The following is a 24,526-nucleotide window of genomic DNA, read 5'->3' as shown; positions in this document are numbered from 1 at the left end:
TTTGAAGAGTCAGAAAAGCCTTGTAACTTTGTAAATTGTAATTAAGCATATTGTAGCTCTCCTAGCTCCTAAATCTTGGTCAACTGAGCTTAAATTTATACGGCAGGTGAAGAATCATGCAGCAGATAGATTCGCCGTCCACATGATCCTAATCCAGGTGAAAACCACCAGGCCTGGCTAGAGGCCTCTGCTCCCCAATTCATTAGACAGTCGACAGTTTTCCAGCATTTGTCCCCCGCTTTTACATACTTTCTAACTCTAGGCAAACAAGAACGCTAAAGGAGATAATATAGAGTGGAGGTTATTATCCTAGGGTCCAGGGCCCCCCCATCGGGACTGTGAATAGAATTCAGGGAGGTCTATCAATGTTAATGATGAGGAAACTTAAAACTTCATTCCCACTGTCCTCTAATTGCAATGCATTTATGAATATAAGGAACTTATCCCAGGACTGTCAGCAGTGCCTGTGGCTTTATCACTGTAGAAATCACAGTTATTTTCGTATCATAATATCCTCGTTGCCAATATCCCGTTTCACTCGGCACTTTTTCAAATTTATGTTGGACTCACTGTTAGACTTTATTTAATGCATTAATCATGAGGCCCGTGCAACATCACATTTTTAAATATTTTGATAACACAGACACAATTGGTTTCCTTTGTAATCCCATGTATATGCCAAAGGTTGTCAAGAGCTTAAAAATGATGAATACTCCAAGTCTGGAGAAGAGCGGGACCGCCATCCTAAGGGCTCTGTTGGCGGGTCCAGTATGGATGGGCTACCTCCAGACAGACTTTCTCTGCTTTCCCTTCACAGTGGCCAAAGTCAACCAGCAAGAGAGTTCACTTTGAGTCTGATATTCCTTCATGCACATAATTAACAACACTCAGGAAATTAATTCATAATATGGGAAAAAAAAGAATATAATTGACAACAAAACAATTACTATCCCCAGTACTCTGCCAAATATTTTACTTAAAATCTCATTTAACCTTAAAAAAAAAAAAAAAAGAGTGGGTTCTAATATTTTCAGCAATTTGATGGATGAGGAAATTGAGATTCGGGAAGTTTAAGTATCTTGCCCAATGACACCCACTAGACCCTTTGTCAACTAAAGTCAAATAGATTCTGGGAGTTATTTTTATGTGATTACTCTTGGGAAGATTCGATGGGAAGGAAGAATTAGAAAAGACATCTAGATGAGCAGTCTTCCAAGCGTGATCTGCAGATCTCTGGAGGTCTCTGAGATTTTTCAGAGGGTCTATAAGGTCAAAACTTCTGTGCTTTAGTGTAAATCAAAGCAGTGGTACCAAAGGGTCTTATTGGTTGGCATTGCATGCTTCACCACGATGCCTGCACAGGAGAGAGAGAGAGAAGAAAAGAAAGAACGAAAGAAAGAAGGAAGGAAGAAGAAAGAAGAAAGAAAGAAGAAAGAAAGAAAAGAAAGAAAGAAAGAAAGAAAGAAAGAAAGAAAGAAAGAAAGAAAGAAAGAAAGAAAGAAAGAAAGGTCTGTTTCACTTACAAATGTCCTTGATAAAGCAATGAAAGTTAATACTTTTAATATATATCTTGACCCTTGACTGTACATACTTTAACACTCTGTATGACAAAATAGGAAAAGCATACGAATAGCACCTTGCATTCCAAGGAACAATGCTTATCCAGAAGCAGGAGTTGGCAAGCTTTGGTCTGGGGCTGCATCGTCCTGACCTGTAGCCCACAAAGCCTAAAATATTTGCTCTCTGGCCGTTACCTCAACCCCCACAAAACGCCAGCAGGAGAAAAGCAATTTCGTGATCACTTGAATTATGAGTTGCACTAGCTGCATTTTTCAAGACACACTATTTTTCCTTGAATGAATACGGACAAACTCTGGTTATTCGGAATCGGTATCTCAGACATTTTCTCAGAAATGAATGAAATGTCACTTCAAGGAAAACAATTGATAGTATTTATTGCCAGTGGTACAATTTGAACTTTCAAGGGGAAAATAAGAATTCTGGAAAACCTGAGTTTGTCACCCTGAGTTTGACAGCTTGCAAGTACTTACATGCTTTTAGGATGAGATGAGAGGTGTTATTAATATTATTTTTTAAAATTCTGTATAATGAGGTGTGTCCACACTGGGAAGATCTATATTACTCTGTGAATCAATACGTTCTAAAAGGTCACGTGATTCTACAAAGTCAGTTAAGGTAAAATATCCAAGTGCAAGATAGACCAGCAAATGACAGGGGAATGAAATTTACATATTTTGGATACCAACCCCTAATTGGGCCTCTCATTTATAAATAGCTTCTCTGATTCAGTAGGCTGTCTTTTGTTTTGTTGGTTTCCTTCACTGTGAAAAAGCTTTGTATTTTCGTGTAGTGCCAAGAGTTTATTTTTGCTTTTGTTTCTCTTGCCTCGGGAGCCATATGGTAACTGATGGAAGCTTCACTTGTGGTGAGCACAGCATAACATACAGAGAAGTTGAATCGCAATCGTTGTGCTGTACACCTGAAGGTAACGTAACATCGTGTGTCAGCTGCACTCGAATAACGAAATTTAAATAAATAAAAATCAAAATTGGTACTTTGGATATTTTTGAACTTGACATATAAAATCCACCCCTTTTAAGTATACAATTCTATGAAGTGTACGTGCAGAATTGTGCACCGAGAACCTAATTTTAGAACATCCCTAGCAGCCCAAAAGGAATCCCTGTTCTTTTTACAGTGGCCTCCATTCCCACCCGGTGGGAAGCTGCCATCAGTCTGCTTTCTTTCTCTACGGCGTTGCCATCTCCGATTATTTCACATAAGTAGAAATATAAAGTATGTATTCCTTTCCGACTTGTTTCTTTCATTTATCGTATTTCCAAGGTTCACACATGCTGTAGCACGTACGAGCACTCCGTTTCCAATGTCAAATAGTATTCCATTATGTAGGCCTACCACATTGTGTGCACGTCCATTCACTAGGCAAAGGACACGTGGGTCGTTCTCACTTTGGGGCCGCTGTGAACATGTGCATACACATCCTTGTACTGACACGTGCTTTCATTTCTCTAGAGTGACACACAGGAGTAGAACCGCCGGTCGTATGGTGAGTCTGTGTTTCACATTTTGGTAAACACCAACGGGACCATGTCATGTGGCCTCCATACAAGCAATAAACAAGGGTTCCGTTTTTCCACACCCTCCCCAACACTTGCTCCTGTCCAAACGATCATAGTCATCACAGTGGATGTGAAAATCCGACAGTGATTTTGATTTACCTCGCCCTCATGAGTAATGACGTTGAGTATGTTTCATGTTCTTATTCGCCATTTGTGTATCTGCTATGGAAGAAAATCTACTCAAATTCCTTTTTTTTTTAAGTTTTTATTTTACTTCTAGTTAACATACAGCATATATCCATTTCAGGTGCACAACATAGTGATTCGATACTTCCCTACAACACCCGGTGCTCATCACTGCACGCGCCCTCCCTCGCCCCCATTGCCTATTTCACCCATCCCTCCACGACCTTCATCAGTTTAGTCTCTATTGTTGAGTCTGTTTCTTATGCTGTCTCTCTCTCTTTTCCCCCCTTTGCTCATTTGTTTCTTAAATTCCACATATGAGTAAAACCATATGGTATTTGCCTTTCTCTGACTTATTTCGCCTAGCATTATACTTTCTAGTTCCATGTTGTTACAAATGACAAGATTTCTTTTTTCTTTCTTTCTTTTTTTTTAAATTTTTATTTATTTATGATAGTCACACACAGAGAGAGAAAGAGAGAGAGGCAGAGACATAGGCAGAGGGAGAAGCAGGCTCCATGCACCGGGAGCCCGATGTGGGATTCGATCCCGGGTCTCCAGGATCGCGCCCTGGGCCAAAGGCAGGCGCCAAACCGCTGCGCCACCCAGGGATCCCATCTTTCTTTCTTTCTTTCTTTCTTTCTTTCTTTCTTTCTTTCTTTCTTTCTTTCTTTCTTCTTCTTCTTTCTTTCTTTCTTTCTTTTTTACAAATGACAAGATTTCATTCTGTTTTGATGGCTGGATAATATTTCATTGCATATATACCACATCCTCATTATCCATTCATCAATCAATGGACACTTGGGCTGCTTCCATATTTTGGCTATTGTAAGCAATGCTGCTATAGACATAAAGGTGCATGTATCCCTCGGAATCAGTGGTTTCGTATTCTTTGGGTAAATACCTAGTAGTGTGATTCCTGGATGCTAGCGTAGTCCTGTTCTCAACTTTCTTGAGGAGCCTGCATACTACTCTCCACAGTGGCTGCACCAGTCTGCATTCCCACCAACAGTGCACAGGGGTTCCTTTTTCTCAACATCCTCTCCAACACCTGTTGTTTCTTAAGTTGTTGATTTTATCCATTCTGACAGGTGTGTATTCAAATTCTTCACTCACTTTGTAAGACCATTTATTCTGAAGTACTTCCAGACTCACAAGAAGGTACAAGGACACTACAGCGACCAGTGGATTTCAATGCACAGAGTAAGACAATTTAGTCGGTATGGTTTCAGATTTCAGGTTGCAATTACTCTTTCAGAAATTACCACTTCCTGAGTTTGGGTATAGTATCAAAGAATAAATCCACAACTACCTTAAAAGTTTATTAAAGTATTCCCTACTTTTCCAAATACAATCTTTGTGAAGTCAGGTTGTCTTTATTTACTTCAAAGAAAATGATATTTTCCAACAACTGAATGTAGAAGGACATATGAGAATGCAGCTGTTTGCTGAAAGATCTTCAAAACTTTAATGACACTCTTTTCATTAATTTATTGGGGGAAATGTGTTAATATGTAATGGGCTCTTATTTTAATTTTAAATGAATGAATCATCATTAATTTTTCTCAGTTTTCTAATATGGAAGCATTGATATAACTTCTGATGAACAGAAGTTCTTTGGGATCTTCAATCATCTTAAACATGTAAAGGAGTCCTGAGACAAAAATTGGGATAATTGCTGATCTAAGGCCCTGTGTAGACGAAGTGGGCAGACACAGGGCCCCAGGAGATGAGGACAGCTCTGTCTTCCTTAGGGGAGACAGAGAGGTATCTGAAGGGAGACAGGGTCAGGGAGGACTTGAGGGTTCCTTATGGATCCAATATACATATATGAAAATAGCCACTTATGGGAGCTAGGAAGGAAGAAATCATGTGACCTAGTTCTCTGGGTACTAACTGCAATGCTGCACATATGAAGAAAAGTTAGAGGGACACTCGGGTGGCTCAGTGGTAGAGCGTCTGCCTTTGGCCCAGGGCGTGATCCCAGGGTCCTGGGATCGAGTCCCACATCAGGGTCCCCACAGAGAGCCTGTTTCTCCCTCTACCATGTCTCTCTTTTTCTCTGTATTTCTCATGAATAAATAAAATCTTAGAAAAGAAAAGTTAGGTCCACAGCTTATCACTGTACAACACTCAGGCCTTGGGCTCTTCACCAAAAGACTGCACTGGGACTCTTCTCTAGCTCTTCTGATGGCTTCTCCCAACTCCCAGGTGGCCTTCTCTTTAGCAGCCGTCCCAGCCACAGGGTCGACTCTCTCGAAACACCTGCACAGCCCCCTCCCATCTGGCTCCAGGTGCATGCAGCCTCCTCAGGCATCCCCCTTCCTTGTTCGGCATAAAAGGAGACACAGGTGTCCTTGACAATGATGGCTTACTGCTGATATTGCTGGGAAACAGGGAAAGGCTGTACAGGGGGCCCAGGAGGGAAGGCTGTAGCCTCCACTCAAGGCTGTTGGGCCCTGCTCCACACAGACAGAAAGATTTCTGCAGGCCTTTCTTTTACCACAACAGAAAGAGTATTGGCTTTGGCATCGGAAATCTAAATCCAAGTCTGGATGCTGCCAGCCTCATCTAGCCTTTCAGATTCTCATTGTCTCAGCAGCAAACATGGGGGTTATGGATTCTTCTCATATTATTTCTTTAAAAAGATTTTATTTATTTATTCATGAGAGAGAGAGAGGCAGAGACACAGGCAGAGGGAGAAGCAGGCTCCATGCAGGGAGCCCAATGTAAGACTTGATCCCGGGACCCCAGGGTCATGCCCTGGGCTGAAGGTGGTGCTGAACCGCTGGGCCACCCAGGGATCCCTGATTCTTCTCATATTAATTGAAGAAATACTTATGAAAGTGGTTTTCAATATAAAACTCTGGCATCGGGGCAGCTCCATGGCTCAGTGATTTAGCACCGCCTTCAGCCCAGGGCCTGATCCTGGAGACCCAGGTTTGAGTCCCGCATCAGGCTCCCTGCATAGAGCCTGCTTCTCCCTCTGCCTGTGTCTCTGCCTCTCTCTCTGTGTGTCTCTCATGAATAAATAAATAAAATCTTAAAAAAAAAAAACCTCTTACATTGTAAGTTACTGCTTTTGACTCTAAAAGCACTTTTTCGAACCCAGCTCACTGAGTCGTTATGAGTGTTTCATAAACGACCAGGAACGTCTTTGACCGCGGGGCTAATGCGCATAGACATGTAAAAGATTCCAAGTATCATTGTTAATATACATACGCTTGGAAATCAAAAGAGAACATTGTATACTCCATTCTCTGAGCCAAGAAGACTTGATTTTGATTAATTTAAATATTAACTATGAAAATAAATAAATAAATATTAAATATGTTTCTTTTTTTCCCTGGAATGGGTGGGGCTTCCTCTCTGAAATATGGTTATTTACTTTCATTCCATTTTCACAATTTGCTTAGAACCACAGTACAAACTTAAAACCTTAAATAAAGCAGCTGAAACTCTTGTGATTTAAAAGGATAGTGGGGATGATGATGATGAAGGAAGGTGCTTATCGCTTCGGGGGAGACTGAAGGGCACACACCCCAGTGCAGGGGTTTGACGATTACAGACGGTGCCCTGCTTTGCCAGACAGAGCTTTCCGGAATGTCCCCTCTCCTCCCGCCACTGAAGCACTGATGTGAAGGGTCAGAAACAGGCTCGCTTTTGGTAAAACCTGATTACAAGAGAAAACAACAAAAATAGTATCATTTCCTAACTACACTTTACAGTTCAGAGACCGTTCCTGACATTTTATCTCTGGTGTAAGGGTTCGCTGTTCCTGGAGCGCCGATCCATCCCCCTCATCTCTCAACCACCCTATGAGCCTGGTTGTACATAAATACGTATCTTGGTTTCCTAACCACTGGGGCCAACCTTTTTGTTTCCTTTCTTTCCTTTCTTTTCTTTTCTCTTTCTTTCTTCTTTCTCTTTTTTCTTTCTTTCCTTCCTTCCTTTCCTTCCTTCCTTCTTCCCTCCTTCCTTTCCTTCCTTCCTTCCTTCCTTCCTTCCTTCCTTCCTTCCTTCCTTCCTTCCTTCCTTCCCTCCTTCCTTTTCTTTCTCTCTTTCCTTCTTTCCTTTCTTTTGCTTTCCATTCATTAAAGAAATAAAGGAAAACTGCAATAAAACATTAAGGTAATTGCACCAAAGCCCACACTGTACGATGGGAGGAAGTCCCTGGCCCCTAAACGCCACCAAACAGTACTCCATATGGTCAAGGGCCCACAGTCCTTCAGAAAAGCCTGACTTCGGCGCAGGCGGACACATTTCAGGGCCGCCAACACGTACTTACGGAAGTCACTAGTTCTGAAAAGCGAGATACCTGGAAGTTGAAAGGACGGTGCCGGGATTGTCTAAGTGATGTCATTCTAACCCGGTGACCCGAATAGCTTAGGGACGGCCACAGGGTCCCTAACCGGGTGCAGGACACAGCCCGCAGGGCCGGGCTGCCCGCCGCCTCCCGGCCACCGGCCTGAGTCAGGAGCTATCAAATGAACACCGTCTGCCTTGACCCTTTGGAAAGGGTTTAATCGAGGCACTTTGGAGGCGGAATATGAGGACCTCACGCAGTCTCCCGCCGGCGGCCTGGGCAGGGGGCCGCACCTGTCCCCCGAGGTCTGGACAGGGACACCGCACCACCCGCCCAGCCGGCTGCAAGGTGAGGCTGAAGCGGAAAAGCTCCCTGTCGAGGCCCTTGGAGGAGCGCGGCCTCCTGAGGGGGTGGGCAGCAGGAGAGGCCCGGGCGCGGCCCGTCGTTACCACCGCGGGCTTAACTTGAACACAACTGCAGTCTGAGCTCCTGAGGACGCGGGACGGCCGGTGGCCAGAGTAACTGGACTCAGTACTAGGGCCACTGTCACCGGCAGCGTCGGCCAACTTAGCGAGCGGACACATCGCAGACTCGGAGCGTGACAGGAGGCCTCCAGTAGGCACGTCCTCCCTTCCTGGACAGGGTGGGACACTTGTTCCCCTCGCTGGCGCACAGACGCCTGGGCGGTGAGCATGACCAGGCCTGGGCCCCCTGGGACCGTGGGACAGCGTCCCACCCGCTGTGCAGCCTGACCCCGCCAGCGGCCCCCCTTCTACAGATACGGAAACCAGAGCTCGGGATGTTAAATGACCTGTGTAACTCGCTGAAGCTAAATGTAATAGTTGAGAAACAGCAAGGCCCTCAGGCAGGAGCACAGGATACGACGTGGGAACGGGCATCCTTGGGACCAGGCACCCGCTGTCAATCTCAGGCCCCTTCATTTACTCGCGGAGCGGCAGCAGGTGAATCCTCTCTGAATTTCAGTTCCCTTAACTGAAACATCAGGGAACTCCCTCCTGCCTGGCACGGCGGTACCGAGGGCCCCGGGCAGCTCTGCCGCCCTACGCACCGCACGCGAGCAAGACCCCACACACGCTCCCACCAAACGGATGTACACACGTCTGTCTGCCTGCATCACACAATCTGGCCCGGAGCAGGAGGTCCACTGAGCAACACACGTTTTATCCATGTTACTCTGTCCCTAAGTGAGCTCCATGGGTTCTGACAACGATCCCGAGTTAAGTTATATTACTCTGAACAGACTTGTAACCTGGATTGCTAACCATTCCCATTTCGTATGTTTACCAACTTTACATCTTACAATGAAGAGGAAAGGCCGCTCAGAAACTAGAACAATCTGGCTTTTAAATAGCTGGCAAGGGAGCACTGTGATTTCAGAAAATAATGCCACGGATCTCAGAGATAACTTTTCCAATGTACTAATTATTACTTTTAATAATTAGTGTTTCTAAAGCACCCAAGTATTTTTAGCACTTATCCATTTAAGCCGTTTCTGCGTCTGGGTTTGCACCACAGATGGAAACTGAGGTCTGAGTAATTGGGGCTCATCCTCTGCTTCCAGTTTGGCTCTGTTTTGCAATATTCCATGGTGTTTGGGTTTGTCACCAGGGAAAGCAGATCCCTCGTCGGTGCACACAGGGCAGGGCTTAGATAGAGCCCATCACCTCCAGCTCATTACATGCACGTGAAGACACTGAGACCAGGGAATGCAATGGTGCTCCTGGGTCCAATGGCTGGGAGGAAGGAACTCAGGACCCGACAGGTGCCGAGGGCTCCTTCCACCGCCTGAGGCCTCGTATCTTAGCCGGGGCACACAGGGGTCTGGGGAAATACTCTGGACGTGGTGATACTATAACTTCAAAGCCCGTTAATAAGATTTTATTGGGGCCCATCTCCTGCACTATGCTAACCTTCCCTTGCCTCCTCCTTGAGAGCTACAGAAAAAAAAAAAAGAAATCCCCTGCCCCCTAAACGTTTCCAAAAAGCTTTTCTCTTTGGATCAAAATATTTCAAATCCTTCGACACCAAGCGTGACCTAAAGTTTCCAGGCTATTCTTTCATAAAAAGCAGATTATAAATCATAAAGCTAACCCTTTATGCAAAGCCTTATCTTGCATGGTGACACTGAGATACCTCTTTGAGGTTAAGAACATACTTTCTCTCCAGAAAGCCTTCCTCTTACTGCTTTCAAGACGACTCTCCACCTACAGCGTGTGCACTTCTGCTGGGAGCAGGATCAATATCGGCTTCACAGGGCAGCGACTACAGGTCAGACCTTTACTCCACGTAGTTAGGCTGCAGGGGGCGTTACGTGGACTCGGATGTTTTTGCAGCAGGGAATCCTGAACCCACTGGCCTCCAGTCTTCCAGTTTGTGACCAGAAATAGACTTGCATAAATTAATATAGACTGGACACAGAGCGAATAAGCACATTCAGTGGAAAGCGGAGGTGCACGGTGAGGCCATGGCATGGTGTGTGCCCATGTCCTCCCTGCTGAAGGGGTTCTGAGTCCCCACGGAGACAAGGGTCCGATCCGAATGAGCCACGCTCTGAGAAACGGCCTAAGGACCCACGCAGTGTGCTCTGGGGCCCAGGTGGAGAAGTGGGAGAAAAGCTCCTTCTTCCCCCAATTTTGCTTTCACTGCACAGCTTGGGGTTCGGGGCTCTCCCTTCCCAGTCAGGCACCAGCGGGGAGCGGCTGTGGCCACAGGGGCAGATGGTGACATGCAGGACAGTTAACGAGACAGGTCAGCAGGAGAAGAGGCTGGAATCGGTTCCAAGCACACGTGCTCAGCCCCCGCAATGGCTGCATGTGGGGTCCTCTGGGACGCGTGTCACTGTGTCCCAAGGCCACGCCGACTTCACCTCCAGACACAGAGAACGGCCAACAGTACGTAGGCAACTCTTCCATACTAGACCACAGCAACAACAAGAGAAATGACTTCGATTCATTGATACGCTGGAGCCGTGTCTACATTTTAAGCTCAGCACAGCTCGTGGTCACACTCTTCCCACCAAGCAGAGCCTATGCTGGTGGTTTGTCTGGTGCGCTTGTGTAGAAGTGGCTCTAACCCATCCTGTGCTCTCCGCTTCTCCCCATCCACCTGAGGCTTCCCCATGTCCCCGTCACATCCTCCCACTGGTCCTCACGCCACCTGACTTCATTTCCCTTCCCCCTCCATCGGGGTGTCCCTCCCTTTCCCTCCTCCATCTTCTCTTTCCTTACTCTCTTCTGTGCCCCATTCATATTTTGTTTTTTTGTTTCCAGAGGCCACAGCTTTTGCAGCTTTAGATTTAAGCCCGCTGACCATCAGAGGCTCTCCTGGCATCCGGATTGTAGTCGGTGACCCAGGGATGGTAGCTCTGGCCCCAGGTAGGTCTTCAATGACGTTCCTGAGTTGGTTTGTTGGCTGCCAGGTAGTTTCACAGATTTTCAGCGGGGACACTTTCTAAGTCAGAGCAGTCCAGGATGGCAGGAACCTCAGGGGATGGTGAGCTTTCTGCTCCCCAGACACTGGCAGGCTGATGGCTCAGGTGGAAACACCGTGAGCAGCACCCAAGAGTCAGAAACTCCCTGGAGCACCCACCAGCGGCATCACAGAAACAGCACCGGATTTGTAGTCAGGATGTGCATTTAAGGCCCACAACTGTCCCCAACTCGCCATGTAACTCCCGTCAACTCACTGCACATCTCTGAGCCTCCGTTGCCTCGTCTATAACATACGGGCCGTGAAGCCACTGCTTGCAGCTCAAGCGGCCCGTGTGACCCTGCAGATAAAGTGCAAACGGAAAGCACTTTAACTGCAAAGGATACTGTGCAGACAGGGTCGAAAAACTCTGTGCTGTTGGTAGTCTATAGGGCATAGGAGCCAACAGAAATTACAAGCTGGAATTCAGTGAACTTGGATCAAATGATGACCATGACACGGGACAGGAAAACGTACTTGGGATTAAAAAGAAAGACACATAAAATCTGGAGTCACGGGTAAGGACAGACTGCAGGTTCCACACCTCAATTCAACACAGTTCTCTAGGATGGATAAATAAATAAATAAATAAATAAATAAATAAATAAATATTTAAAAAGCACAAAAAAAAAATAATCTCAACACCCTCACTATAGTTTTTATAGAAGGCTGAGAGTCTTTCCTAGAATTTTTCTTTTTTTTTTTTAAATCAGGACAACATGGTTGGAAAGGCCCTCAGAGCTGATTACCACCGACAATTATTGAGCATCCACTGTGTGCCAGGCAGTCGGCTGAGAGCCAGGAGCGCCAGGCTGCAGGAAGCCAGGCCCAGCTTCCAGAAGTCCCGCGGCGGCCGGACCCGGGCAGCCCGCCCCGCTGGCTGTTGCAGAAAGCAGACGGGGAAGTGGAAGAGGAGCATTTGCCTGGCCAGTCCCTACCTCTTTCCTGCATGCATCATAATTTTAGGTTTCGATTTATTGAAACAAACATATTATTCTTAGAAAGTAAGAATTCTGAAAGTGAGATTTTCTCCTTTTTTTGGCAAGTCAAAGGAGAGGCTAGGATTCTAGAACACAGTATTCCTACCCCCACCCCCACCAAAAGAAAAAAAAAAGCTTTGGAGAGATTGCTAAAGTCTTTGAGGGCCCAGCCTCAAAACTTAGTTTTAAAAAGAAAGAAAAAAATGTCAGACGTATATATTAATATATATCTTCTTACAAACCGAATTCACTAACAAATCACACACCTGTGAAAATCAAATGCGGTTTGTCTTGTGAGAAGTTCCTCATTTTTCCATAAGCTTTTACGACTGAAAAAGTCTAATTTTTGAAAGCCGTGACAAAAAAGAAACCGTACATTTTTCCATTTTTGCCAAGGAGGCATTTTTTTGCAAACCTTGTAAAACGTCCGTGAAAAAATGTTTACTACAATTGAACAAATAGAAGAAGCTGAATTATATGCTTAACTCAGCAGACGATGTGCGGTCCCTGGTCAGTTCGCATCCCCGCCTGGCCTCCGCACTGGCACCTAAGCAGCCTCCTGCTGTCACGGGGGTCGCGGAAGCTGCTGGAGTCCAGCCCAACGTGTAAGAAGCACAGACACTCGGGACGTCTGGGGGGCTCAGGATTGAGCGTCTGCCTTCTGCTCAGGTCATGATCCCGGGGTCTTGGGTTCGAGTCCTACGTTGGGCTCCCTGCATGGAGCCTGCTTCTCCCTCTGCCTGTGTCTCTGCCTCTCTCTCTCTCTCTCTGTGTCTCTCATGAATAAATAAATAAAATCTTTAAATAAATAAAGATTAAAAAAAAGAAGAAGAAGAAGCCCAGCCACTCAACATTATGAGATGCTGGTGTAGTGTAGACACTAACACCGCCCTTCGCAGACGCAGATCCAGCTGCAAACTGACTGGAGAAGTCGCCAAAACCAGGGTCCCGCGGAGATGCCCTACCCGAGAACGTGGCCAGCCGGCACTGTGATGTGGCTACAAACCTAAACTGAGTGATTAGAGCGCGGTAGCCAATTTCAGCCGTTTCATTATTATTAGAAGAAACTCATCGATAACGTAGAAGGAAACGGCAGGTCATCTGGCCCCGGAGAGTACTTTATCCAGTTGAGCAGTAAATGTTTCCCCCGCTTCCGGAGAGAGGCAATTCCACGATCTCATAATGGCTCTGCCAGGAATCTGTTTATTCCTGGTGGCCGGCTGACATTTTTCATATTTCGCTTCGCCCCGCCGCTCTTAGCGATGGCCCCCGGAGCACTCCGCGGATGGGCCCTGCCGCCTTCTCTCCGCCCTGCAGGGAGACGGGAGCCCAGAACCAAGGCGCATAAAAAGCAAGACCCACCTCGAGGAGATCCTCAACCCGACGGGGCCTGTGCGCCGACTCGCACGTGTGATCGCTCTCCATGCTGACGGCATCACGGCAAAGGCACAAAAGGGTCTAAATTGTTTTATTCATGAAGAAACTGAGGCAGGAAAAGGTTAAGTCATTTATCCAAGCGAAGGCATCGTGCAGCTGGGGATGCTGCGGGGTCGGGCGTCTATACAGTCCATCAGCAACTTGTCAAACGCTCATCCTAAGGGTATCTGGGGTGGGCCCACCTTCACCGCTACCCTGATGCCTTCACCCTAAGGGCATCGGGGGTGGACGCACCTGCACTGCTCCCACGACTCCTTCACCCTAAGGGCATCGGGGGGTGGGTGCACCTTCACCGCTACCCTGACGCCTTCACCCTAAGGGCATCGGGGGTGGACGCACCTGCACTGCTCCCACGACTCCTTCACCCTAAGGGCATCGGGGGGGTGGGTGCACCTGCACTGCTCTCATGATGCCTTCACCCTAAGGGCATCCAGAGGTGGGTGCACCTTCACCGCTACCCTGATGCCTTCACCCTAAGGGCATCAGAGGTGGACGCACCTTCACTGCTCCCACGACTCCTTCACCCTAAGGGCATCGGGGGGGGTGGGTGCACCTGCACTGCTCCTACGACACCTTCATCCTAAGGCCATCGGGGGTGGACGCACCTTCACTGCTACCCTGACGCCTTCACCCTAAGGACACTGGGTGTGGACGCACCTGCACTGACACTGCGACACCTTCCTGCGCTGCAGAGATCTCTGCAAAAGCACGACGTCAGAAAGAGAGTCCTGATGAGTTATCTCCAGGTCTTACCTCTTTGCTTGCCAATCTCCCACTTTTTCTCCCCAAATTGTGCCGTAGTAAGGGAGTCACCGTAACGGACGAGGGACCACTGGGGATGGCAAATCGTCTTCTCTGTCTGTGTTTCGGGTGCACTGTGTCTTTTCCACTGTGGATTTTCCTTGTGACGAAGTGTAGTTCCGGTCCGTAATATTAATAGCGACGGGTAACCTGCCTGGAATTCTGGAATCTACACCAGAGTCTTAAATGCCCCCTCATGAGTACCATGGCTTCCTCACTTTGAGGCGGCCGGTCGGCTCCGTTACCCACAATTGGGAGGGGAGGACAACAGCAAGGCCTGGGGTCACCGGGCAGCTTCCTGCAGGTCACACAGCTCTGAACCCGAATCCGCGCAGACCCCTTGCTCCTCCTGCCACGTCTGTCACCACTGATCAATCTGGAAAGGTCTGCAATGGCAGCCAACCGCCAGGTGCCCAGAGACACAAGCCCGGGCCTGGCTATTTTCTTAACACGCGTCCCATTTCCTTCCACTTGCTTAGGTCCTTTGTGGTTTAAAGGCTATGTCATAATTGGCGCTAATTTTGGTCCATTTAGGGGGAAATCTGAAAAAGGTAGAGAGCAGAGCAGAGCAACGTCTCCCAGTGCCTCCAGCCACACACTTTGATACACTTCGATAATAACCTGAATTGCCTTTTTGCACAGTATTATGCCGCAACCGGTTTTATTTTGCATCTGACATCTTGATGGCTATGGAAATGGTCCGTTGTTGGGAAGAGTGGCACCGCAAGAGAACCCCATTCATTAAAGTGACAGCGTGCTGCCTCTGTCACAGACTCAGAGTCCCACGCACTAGGATGCAATCGCCAAAAGGTGCCGGGAACAAAGGCGAGCCGACGGGTGACTGTAGATTAGCTAGCACGGGAGCCTCACCAAGATAAATAGAAGTTACTCTCATTGAGGATGAAATAAAGCGGTTGTTGTGTTTCGGGGCTGAGGAAGATGATAGGAAGTTAAACCTTCTGCCAGCAGAGCTTCAGGAAAAGTAGACCGTCAGACAAATTGAATTGATTTCTTTATGGAAGTAGCTGAAAATAGAGCCTGCCCGTGAGTCCACTGCAATTGTCTTACACTTTAGAGAGGGCTTCCACGGGCGTGGGGGGGCTCGGGAGGACCCATGGAGCCGAGGGGGTATCCGTCTCTGGGGCAGGCGCGTGAACCCGGCGAGCGGGGCTGGCTCGGGAAGTCGCCGCCGCTCCCTGCCCCTACCTCCCTGTCCCCCCGGCCCCTCTACCCACCCACCTGCTAAGCTTAATGGCACTCGTGACACCTCACCTATGTGTAAGGATCCTTGATTTAATCGCGCTAGCAGGGCGTTTGGAGTCCCCCGAATGAAAGGCAGCGGAAAAGTAGAAAACAGTGTTATTATGTAGGTTAATGAGCAGGTTGTTGGCAGGCCCGGCGAGGAGGCTCGCGGAACTCGGCGCCCAACCTGCTGCGGGGGAGTAACGATGCTGTTCTCTCGGGCTCCGGGCTCGGGCCAAGCCTATTTATTAATAATCGGCACGGTAATACTTTGATATTCTTTAGTGAAATGTACTCTGGGAGTGCAAAGTGCTTTTCCTGCATTAACTTATTAAGCTTCCCTACTTCTGTGGGAAATGGGAGGTGTAAAGGGCTATTTTCTCAGTTTCATAACTGAAGCAACTGAGGCACCAACAGCTAGCTGTCCCTTCTCAGTTTCTCCCAATTGAGCAATGAGGCCAAAGATTACAAATAGTGGAGGAAAGGCTATTTTGAGGGTATTTCCAGCTAACAAGATCATGCTTGTTTTCTAATTTCTTTCTTTTTCTTTCTTTTTTTTTTATGCTGCTACTGTGATTTTTAAAAATAAGACCGTGTCGTATATGCTTAGCGTCATGGGATGCGTCCAATTCAGCGAAAGAAAAGGAGATGATAATCCGACTATCTGGATCACAAACCACATCACTGGTGGAGGCATCATGTTGTTTTAGACGGGTGACTTGATTTGCCCATATATCAATGTACATGCCTTTGAAATAATTAGAATGAACTTCATTACCTCCTTTGATTGTGTCTCAAATAGGAATAAGCAGTCAGAGCGAAGTGGGACGGCCCAGCCTAAGATTTTGTTCTGGCCTCGGGGAAGGAAAACATACTGTCTTTGAGAATCGTTTGATTTTGAGAGTGGGCATATGCAGGTGTGTGCACAGGTGAGTGCATGTGTGTGTATGTGTGCGTGCACAGGTGAGTGCACAGGTGTGTACAGGTGTTCATGCGCAGGTGTGTGCATGCACAGGTGTGTACACAGGTGTGTGCATGTGTGTGCAGAGGTTTGTTGCACAGGTGTGTGTGCACAGGTGTGAACTTGATCTCAAATTTGCCCCCAGTGCAAGAGGGCAGGCAGGCTATGAGCATAGCCCTCCCCACTGCCCCAGAGGCAGATAGGGAAGGTGTGCTGCTCGGTCACGTGGCTTCTGCCAACCTTTGCTGGAAGGGCATCTGCGTCTGTGAACTTGGGAAGGGAGTTTTCATGGGCGTGGTGTCGTGATTCGCTGCGAGAACACCTGAAGGAAAGGCTCCTCTGAGGAACTCCAAACAGGAGGTGAGGCTGGAAACCTGAGTGTAAGGGGACACGCCCCCGCCCCTGACACTCCAGGGAGCTTAAAATATTTTTTCCTATGGACTCTGGAATGATAGATAACTCACGGAAGCATCCCCAGGTGCTCCGGTAAGTCTGTCCTCTCCAGCTTTGTGCTGTACACACGGCAGGAAATTAGGGAGGCAGGGAGGTGCAATCACGTGGTGGGACAAAGGCTTATCTCAGGCTAGTTTCTGCCTTCCAGGGTGCACCCTGTGGTCACATGAAGGACACCCCATGCCGGGGAGCAGACCCCCAAGTCCTCAGGGGAGAGGGACAGAACACTGTAGCGTGCCTGACAGCAAGGTGCAAACAGCTTTGCCTGGTGTGTGTGTAAATACATGTATACGCAGCTGTGTCTTAAAAATACCCTCTGCCTGGGACGAATGACCCAGAAATGGTAAAAATGGGACAATGAGACAATAGGTCTTTCATCTTCAAACAAAATTTGGTAATTTGCTAGCATTAACTTTAAGAAAATAAAAGTTATTTTACCAGCAAAGAATGGGTTTATTTAGGAAAAGCAGAGAATCGCAACCCAGGACACGTATGCTACGGTGAACCTACAGGCAAGCCCAACAAAGAAAGGAAGAGAACACTGCTTCATGGAGAAGGAGGTGAGGGGAGAGATGGTTTGAACGGAAGGCTGCTGGAGGGGAAGCAAGAGTCGGCAGCTTCGCCCTGGCTGCGGAGCTGGTCAGTGAGTCTGTAGGAGGAGGAGCAGCGCCCAGCTTCTCCTGCCGGGGCCTGACTGCTTCTCCCTTCCCGCCAAGGTTCTCCCGCCAGGGCCTATCACGGACCGCTCTGCCTGTAAGTGGCACCGAGCGGCACAGCTCCCCCTTCTAGCCTCTGGACTCCGCCTTGGCGAGGGTCCCTTCGATGATCCCCACACTAGCGATAGCACCTGTGTTACTACGAATGGACCAAGTTCCACAGCATCACCCAAACCCCTCATCTGACCCAAGGCATTGCCTTGCATCCATGGTCTCATGTGCACCACCATCTCCTCGGCTAGATTCTGGAAGGAACCACATTGCCCAACCGTGCGTGTCCTTCTCAGTGCACCAAGCACACTTTACATGGAGTCAGCCACAACGCATATGGGTAACCTGACTGACTCAAAGATGCAGAAAAATACCCGATGTCATGGGATGTCTGAACACAGGTGACTTACCATATTTATGCCCACTGACAACTTTTGGCAAAAAAAAAAAAAAAAAAAAAAAAAGTGATAAACGATGTCTGAGTTAAAACAAACATTATGTATCTAAATAGGTAGAAATAATTATTATTACCTACACTATTGTTCGAAATTATTCAGGGTAAATAATGACATTTATTTATTTATTTAACAGTAATTTTACTATTTTTATCATAAAAGCATCTTCCATGTAAAAATCAATTTGCCATATAGTTGAGTTCGCTAAGATATCCAGAATTCTTCCAGTACATTTAAAAATAGATTTGGTTCATAAAAATTCAACCCACCCACATATAAACTCTTTAGAAAAAGAACTGATAGGATATATACCTATTGAATATTAACATCTATGTGAGTATCAAGAAACGTTTAAGGAGCCACTTATGAAATCCCCTCTTCATGGAAGTTTGTTTCCTGTAACAAAATATCATTTATATTAGAAATTTACTGTGATTTGATGCTGCCTAATTACTACGTGGTATATGAAGCTTACAGTTTAGGAAGAAATACAGATAGTAAACAATAAGTGTTTTATGCTGTGGGGTACCAATGACAGGAGCTCATGAAGAAATTATATCCAGCCTGACACTTGAAAAATGGGTATAATTTTGCTGCAGATCCAGCACACAAAGATTAGATTGTCATTATCAACAAGAGAAAAAACAAGAACCATATGATCCTCTCAATAGATGCAGAGAATGCATTTGACAAAATACAGCATCCATTCCTGATCACAACTCTTCATAGTGTAGGGATAGAGGGAACAGTCCTCAGCATCTTAAAAGCCATCTATGAAAAGCCCACAGCAAACATCATTCTCAATGGGGAAACACTGGGAGCCTTTCCCCTAAGATCAGGAACAAGACAGGGATGTCCACTCTCACCACTGCTGTTCAACATAGTACTAGAAGTCCTAGCCTCAGCAATCAGGCAACAAAAAAGACATTAAAGGCATTCAAATTGGCAAAGAAGATGTCAAACTCTCCCTCTTCACAGATGACATGATACTGTACATAGAAAACCCTAAAGACTCCACCCCAAGATGGCTAGAACTCATTCAGCAATTTGGCAATGTGGCAGGATACAAAATCAATGCCCAGAAATCAGCGGCATTTCTACACACTAGCAATGAGACTGAAGAAAGAGAAACTAAGGAGTCAATCCCATTTACAACTGCACCCAAAAGCATAAGATACTTAGGAATAAACCTAACCAAAGAGGTAAGGAATAATGATATTTATGATCTACTCGAGTACTCTACTCTCTCCTATGTTCTGCACAAGAGATTCTTCGACTGCGTGACAATAATTCAGCATCTACATGAGAGAGATCATCAATATCGTCTTAAAAATAGAAAACTCGACCTTGGAAGATCTTAAGCAATTTGATCCAAGACGGAAGGCTGGAAAGTAGTGACAAGGACATCCACCCGCTCTCAGAGCCCATGCTCTCTCCAACACATGTGGCATCACTGCCTCAAGACTGCCCTATTATTTGAGGGCAGTGATGTTAAGCCTGTGGACACTCCGTTAAGGACTTACTTGCTAGGCCCATTGTTTATTGTCTGTCTCCATCCACAGGAGTGAGCACCACTCCTACATCACCGGGTGACTGCAGTTTGGAGCCCCCCGCCCCCCCCCCGCCCCAGGCAGAGATCTCAGAGCTCAGAGTACATACTCACCAGTGAAGGCATCCAGCTGCTATTGCCAGAATGGACTTCAGCTTTGTAGAACCTTCTGGAAGACTGAGGACTCTCCTTACTCTGTGAATACATCTCATTCACATGGGTGTGACCGTCTTTTGTTTTGCTGTTGAACCAGGCCTGTTCCACCCAAGGGGGATTATCAGGATCCTTTGTCAAACTTGGTTCTGGCTGACTTGCCCTCATTTCCAAATTCAGTCTCATCCATACTAAGACTCCATCTCTTCCTTCCTGAACCTCCTCCCCCCTTCAATCCTTGGTTTCTCCTGCGTTGGCATTGCTGCTAACATACCACATGGCTGTAAATTATTGACCTGTGTCCATCAAGGACAAGGATTTTGTTAGTTTGTTTGCTCTTTATGTTCAAGGTTTTACATAGTTCCTGTGCAAAAGTTATTTCTTGAGAGGATGAACAAAAGTAAGCATTCTCATCATTTTTCAAGATATTCAGATGAATGTTGCCTATACTCTAAATGCATTTTAAGAGTGTATTGTGTTTTTTTTTGTTTTGTTTTTTGTTTTTGTTTTTGTTTTTAATGTTCTGCTATGTCATTAAATCCACCTCCTGACCGTGAGTCTTTGGGAGACCTGCAGGCAGTGGGAGGCTTCAGATGTGGCATCGAGTAAGGGAGTGAGCGCGCTCGGTAAGGGAGAGGTAGGTAGGCAGGGAAGGGCGTGGCCAGGCTCACAGGCATCCCAGGTATAGAGAAATGTCATAGACAAGATCATCTCATGATAGTTACAATTAAAACCAGAGATAAGGGGACATAACGAGACCACCTTGTTTGTCTTAAACAAGGCCAGATGTATTTATGAGAGTTACAAACTGACTCCCCAAATTCACCAAACTTTGAAGAAGCAAACTTGGTGCTATGCGTGGTGATGTCAAGTACCCTGGTCAGTTGTCTACAAGAGCCCTCAGTGGCAGCTCATTCGGGACCCTTTGCACTCTGGGAGCTTTTTTATCTTTCTTTTCTATTCTTACCTTCACTTAAACGTTCACGTCCCTTCATCCTTTTGTGTCCGTGAGATTCATTCTTTGGCTCTGTGAGACAAGAGCCCCGCAGCAACCCTGCAACAGTGCGTTGGCAAACCCATTACAGGTGTAAGGGTCTTAGCAAGTATGTGATGACCCTAGGAGCCCCCACACCTGCAAGCTGTGCAGAAGAGGGCAGGGTATGACGTCACCTCAGTCTACGGGGAAGGGGCTGAAGGCTGAGAAGGCCCATGGGGTCCAGTTTCCAAGCCAGCTTCTGGCAGGTGGAGACTGGCACTCTCATCACTTGATCCCATAATAAAGCGCTGAGGAGGCACCACACTCATTCCCAGTTTATGGCCTGGATCTGAGGCCCCAGAACTGTTAGGCACAGGCTACACCTCAGATGAAAAAGATCTGAGATCCCCAGTTTGTTTAACCTGCTCTTCTGAGACGTGGAGTTTCTATCCGCAAGATAGTGAGTGAATGGAGGAATGTAGGAACAGGGCTCTGCATTCCCGAGATCGCGCCATTGCCCTTCTCGCCAAGCTCCTGTGCCCCCTGCGGGATCAGTGTCATTGGGCACGCCATAGCATGAGACCTCTCCAGTCCAGGAAGAGCTTCGATGTCCGGGAGGCCCTGTGGCCAGCAGTGCACAGGCAACTCTCTCTCTCTCTCTCTCTCACACACACACACACACAGACACACACACCCCTTCCTGCAAGGAAACGCAAGTGCTGCTGGTCGTCCTCAAACCAAAGGCCGCGGTGCAGAGGGATCCACTCTATGTCCCTCTGCCTTATTGTCTTGTGAAAGCTGAGGCTCCCCCTAGGTTGGGGTTCTTCTTTTCTTGTCAAGAACGAGATTCACTCTTCCTTCCAGGAGTGGTCAGAAGTCCAATCGATAGATTCCCATGATCATTTTGCAAGCGAGGCTGAATTTAGATTTCATGAAAACTTCACTTTAGCCACTTCATGATTCTACTTAATGGCAGAGAAACAGAAGCTTGTTTCTTCTCCTTCTGATCAATGCAGATTAAAACTAGGCATCCTAAGTAAATCCGAATAATGTTTTAATGATGAGCCTGGAACCAAGTTAGAGGGCATGCATTCCTTTAAGTAAACCATTTTAGTTTCTTTCTGGGCCCAAGAATCCTGCAGGTGCTGCTATAAACATGCTCCCTGTGGGCCCTTTGCTCCATACCACAGTCTTCCTCCTGGGAGAACAGAATGGGATACAAGTCCCAGCTTGTTTATTGGGATGGAAATCCTGGAACAAAGGCATCCTGATCACCCAGCGGAACGGGCTGTGGCACTGGCAACGGGAAGGGGGTACATGGTAGCAAAGCCAACGCAAAGGGGGAGGAGAAACAAATCAGAAGAGGGATAAAGAACAATAATGATAGAAGAAGAAAGACAAGAAATTACCCTGGAGGCTGGGGTGGGGTTGCAGGGGGGGAAAAAGGAGAAAGGATAATATATCATTAAAAACACGTGAAAAGTGTTAGATGTGAAATGAGAGGGAAAGTAAAGCAAGTAAGAACTTTTTAAGTCAAAGGAGAAGGTGAGGCAGGGATTAAAATATAATCAGAGCACTATATGTTTTAAAACTATTTGTTTTTAAAAATAAAACACTACTCAGATACAAGAAAGTTACCTCTCTCCCTTGCCCCTCTGCTGTTTTAAAAATCATTTGGGAAAAAAACAAAACAAAACAACAAAACAAAACAAAACAAAACAAAACATTACTTGCTGAAGAAATAAGTAATCATCCTGTTACTCTCTGGATCAGGCCCTCACTTTTCCGCACCAGCCCGGGGTCAGGTCTCCTATTCTTCTCCGTGAAAAGAGGGATGTGTCCTTTCATGGCTCTTGAGTCCCTATCTATATTCAATGACTCCAATCAATGACATGCCCCCCTTTTCTCCCCACAACATTTTATCAATCATAATCAGGGTGGGTATGTTTACTATTATTATCATCATCATTCCTATCTCCAATGATAAACTATCAGAGCCTGGCTAGGTTGATAGAAAATCTATCTGTTTCCGGGATGTCAGGATGGCATTGCTTATTCCTCAGAAGAAACCTGCAGCACTTGAGAGAAAATAACCATTAAAATCCAAAGGAGTAAAGAAGGAACATTTTTTCCCCTAAAGGACAAGCTATCTTCTTTGGGAAGACGTATTTCAACCGCAAGCTGTTTGAGAATACTCCAGAGAGACTTTTGTATTGCTCTTAGGAAACAGCCTCTCCTCGTTCTTGCCTTTGGGTCTAAGGAGGAAACAAAGCTGTTCCAAGACTCAGAACAGACAGGTAAACCCACTGGTAGATGGGCTTTGGTTGAGCAACACTGGAACCAAAAGAGACCTTATGAATGAAGCCTTAGAAGTGGATCAGTGGAAGAAAATCACTTTGACAATCTGTGTCCGCGTGAGGTACCTGGTACCCGGCAGGTCTGGAAAGTGGGGGTAGGGGAAAAATCTAAGACGCTTCCTCAAACAGTGAGTCCAAGTGGACACAAAGGTTGGGAAGTATGGGCTCAAGTCTTAACACAACTAAAAATGCCTTTTTTGGTTGAATTAGAACCACCATCTCCTTCTTCTCCAACTACCAGAAAAGATTTCAGATAAATACCAGCCCAAGTAAATATATAAGGAAGAGCCTCAGATCCTAATGGAATGTTAGGATTGTCTGATATATAATCTACATAGGCCTTGAAGCATACCACGTATTATGTTTGGAATATTCCCAGAGAAGAGAGGATATGCACTTCGGAATCCATGAAACTTCCCATTTTTGCAACAGTGTATAATTAATTACAGTAGAAAGTCGGATGTTCTCATGCTACCTACCCTTAACCCCTCTTCTCTGTATTAGATTAAATAATGAAATAGTTTTGCATTTAAACCCTGTACCCGGGATCCCTGGGTGGCGCAGCGGTTTGGTGCCTGCCTTTGGCCCAGGGCGCGATCCTGGAGACCCGGGATCGAATCCCACGTCGGGCTCCCGGTGCATGGAGCCTGCTTCTCCCTCTGCCTGTGTCTCTGTGCCTCTCTCTCTCTCTCTCTGTGACTATCATAAAAAAAAATTAAAAAAAATATTAAAAAAAATAAATAAATAAACCCTGTCCCCATCACCGTGGAAAAGTCACTGCTGAGTCTTGATCTTCTCATGTGCCCATTGGGAATCATGATATCAAAATGTACTCTGTTATATAAATCAATGATTGGCACAATATTATAGGTCATCAAAAATGGTAGCATCCATCCATCCATCCGTCCATCCATCCATCCACTTATCCATCCATCTAATAAATACCGAAGCATCCATGGCAGGTGCCGTTCTGAGCAGTTCGGAGAATCAAAAGGATTCTCCCTTTATGAAGACAGTCTGGGCTCCTCTGATCGCTTTGCTGGAGGGATTCGGCTAAGCCTTCAAGCACCAAAAATCATACTGATGTATGTACAACATTATCGCAGCCCCGGTGTCAGTGAATAATTATTGGGAATTTCATAAATATAGATAGAATCATTTTAACAAGTAAAAAGAAAACTTGAGAAATGGTGGAACATTTCAAATACTTTGTGTAAGATTCCTGCAAACAGGAAAAAAAAAAGGGGGGGTAGTAGAATTCTGGTACCCTGTGGTAGAGCACTGTTCTCAGGAGGTTTACTACTGCCTCGGTCCAAACCGAGTCCAACGTGAGGAAGGGAAAAATTCACATTCACACTGGTTTCACACAAATC

At 46.4% G+C, this 24,526-nt stretch overlaps 1 protein-coding gene across 5 annotated transcripts in view; it reads right to left on the bottom strand.

The window, feature by feature from the left end:
* OPCML (opioid binding protein/cell adhesion molecule like) overlaps positions 1-24,526 on the bottom strand; it is a 1,015,083-nt gene that overhangs the window by 398,755 nt on the left and 591,802 nt on the right. The window lies entirely within an intron of this gene.

This window comes from Canis lupus, chromosome 5, assembly GCF_011100685.1.
Source record: "Canis lupus familiaris isolate Mischka breed German Shepherd chromosome 5, alternate assembly UU_Cfam_GSD_1.0, whole genome shotgun sequence".
In the NCBI taxonomy this organism is placed as follows: domain Eukaryota; kingdom Metazoa; phylum Chordata; class Mammalia; order Carnivora; family Canidae; genus Canis; species Canis lupus.
The sequence above is the reverse complement of the archived record's forward strand: the minus strand, read 5'-3'. Positions and strand labels throughout refer to the sequence as shown.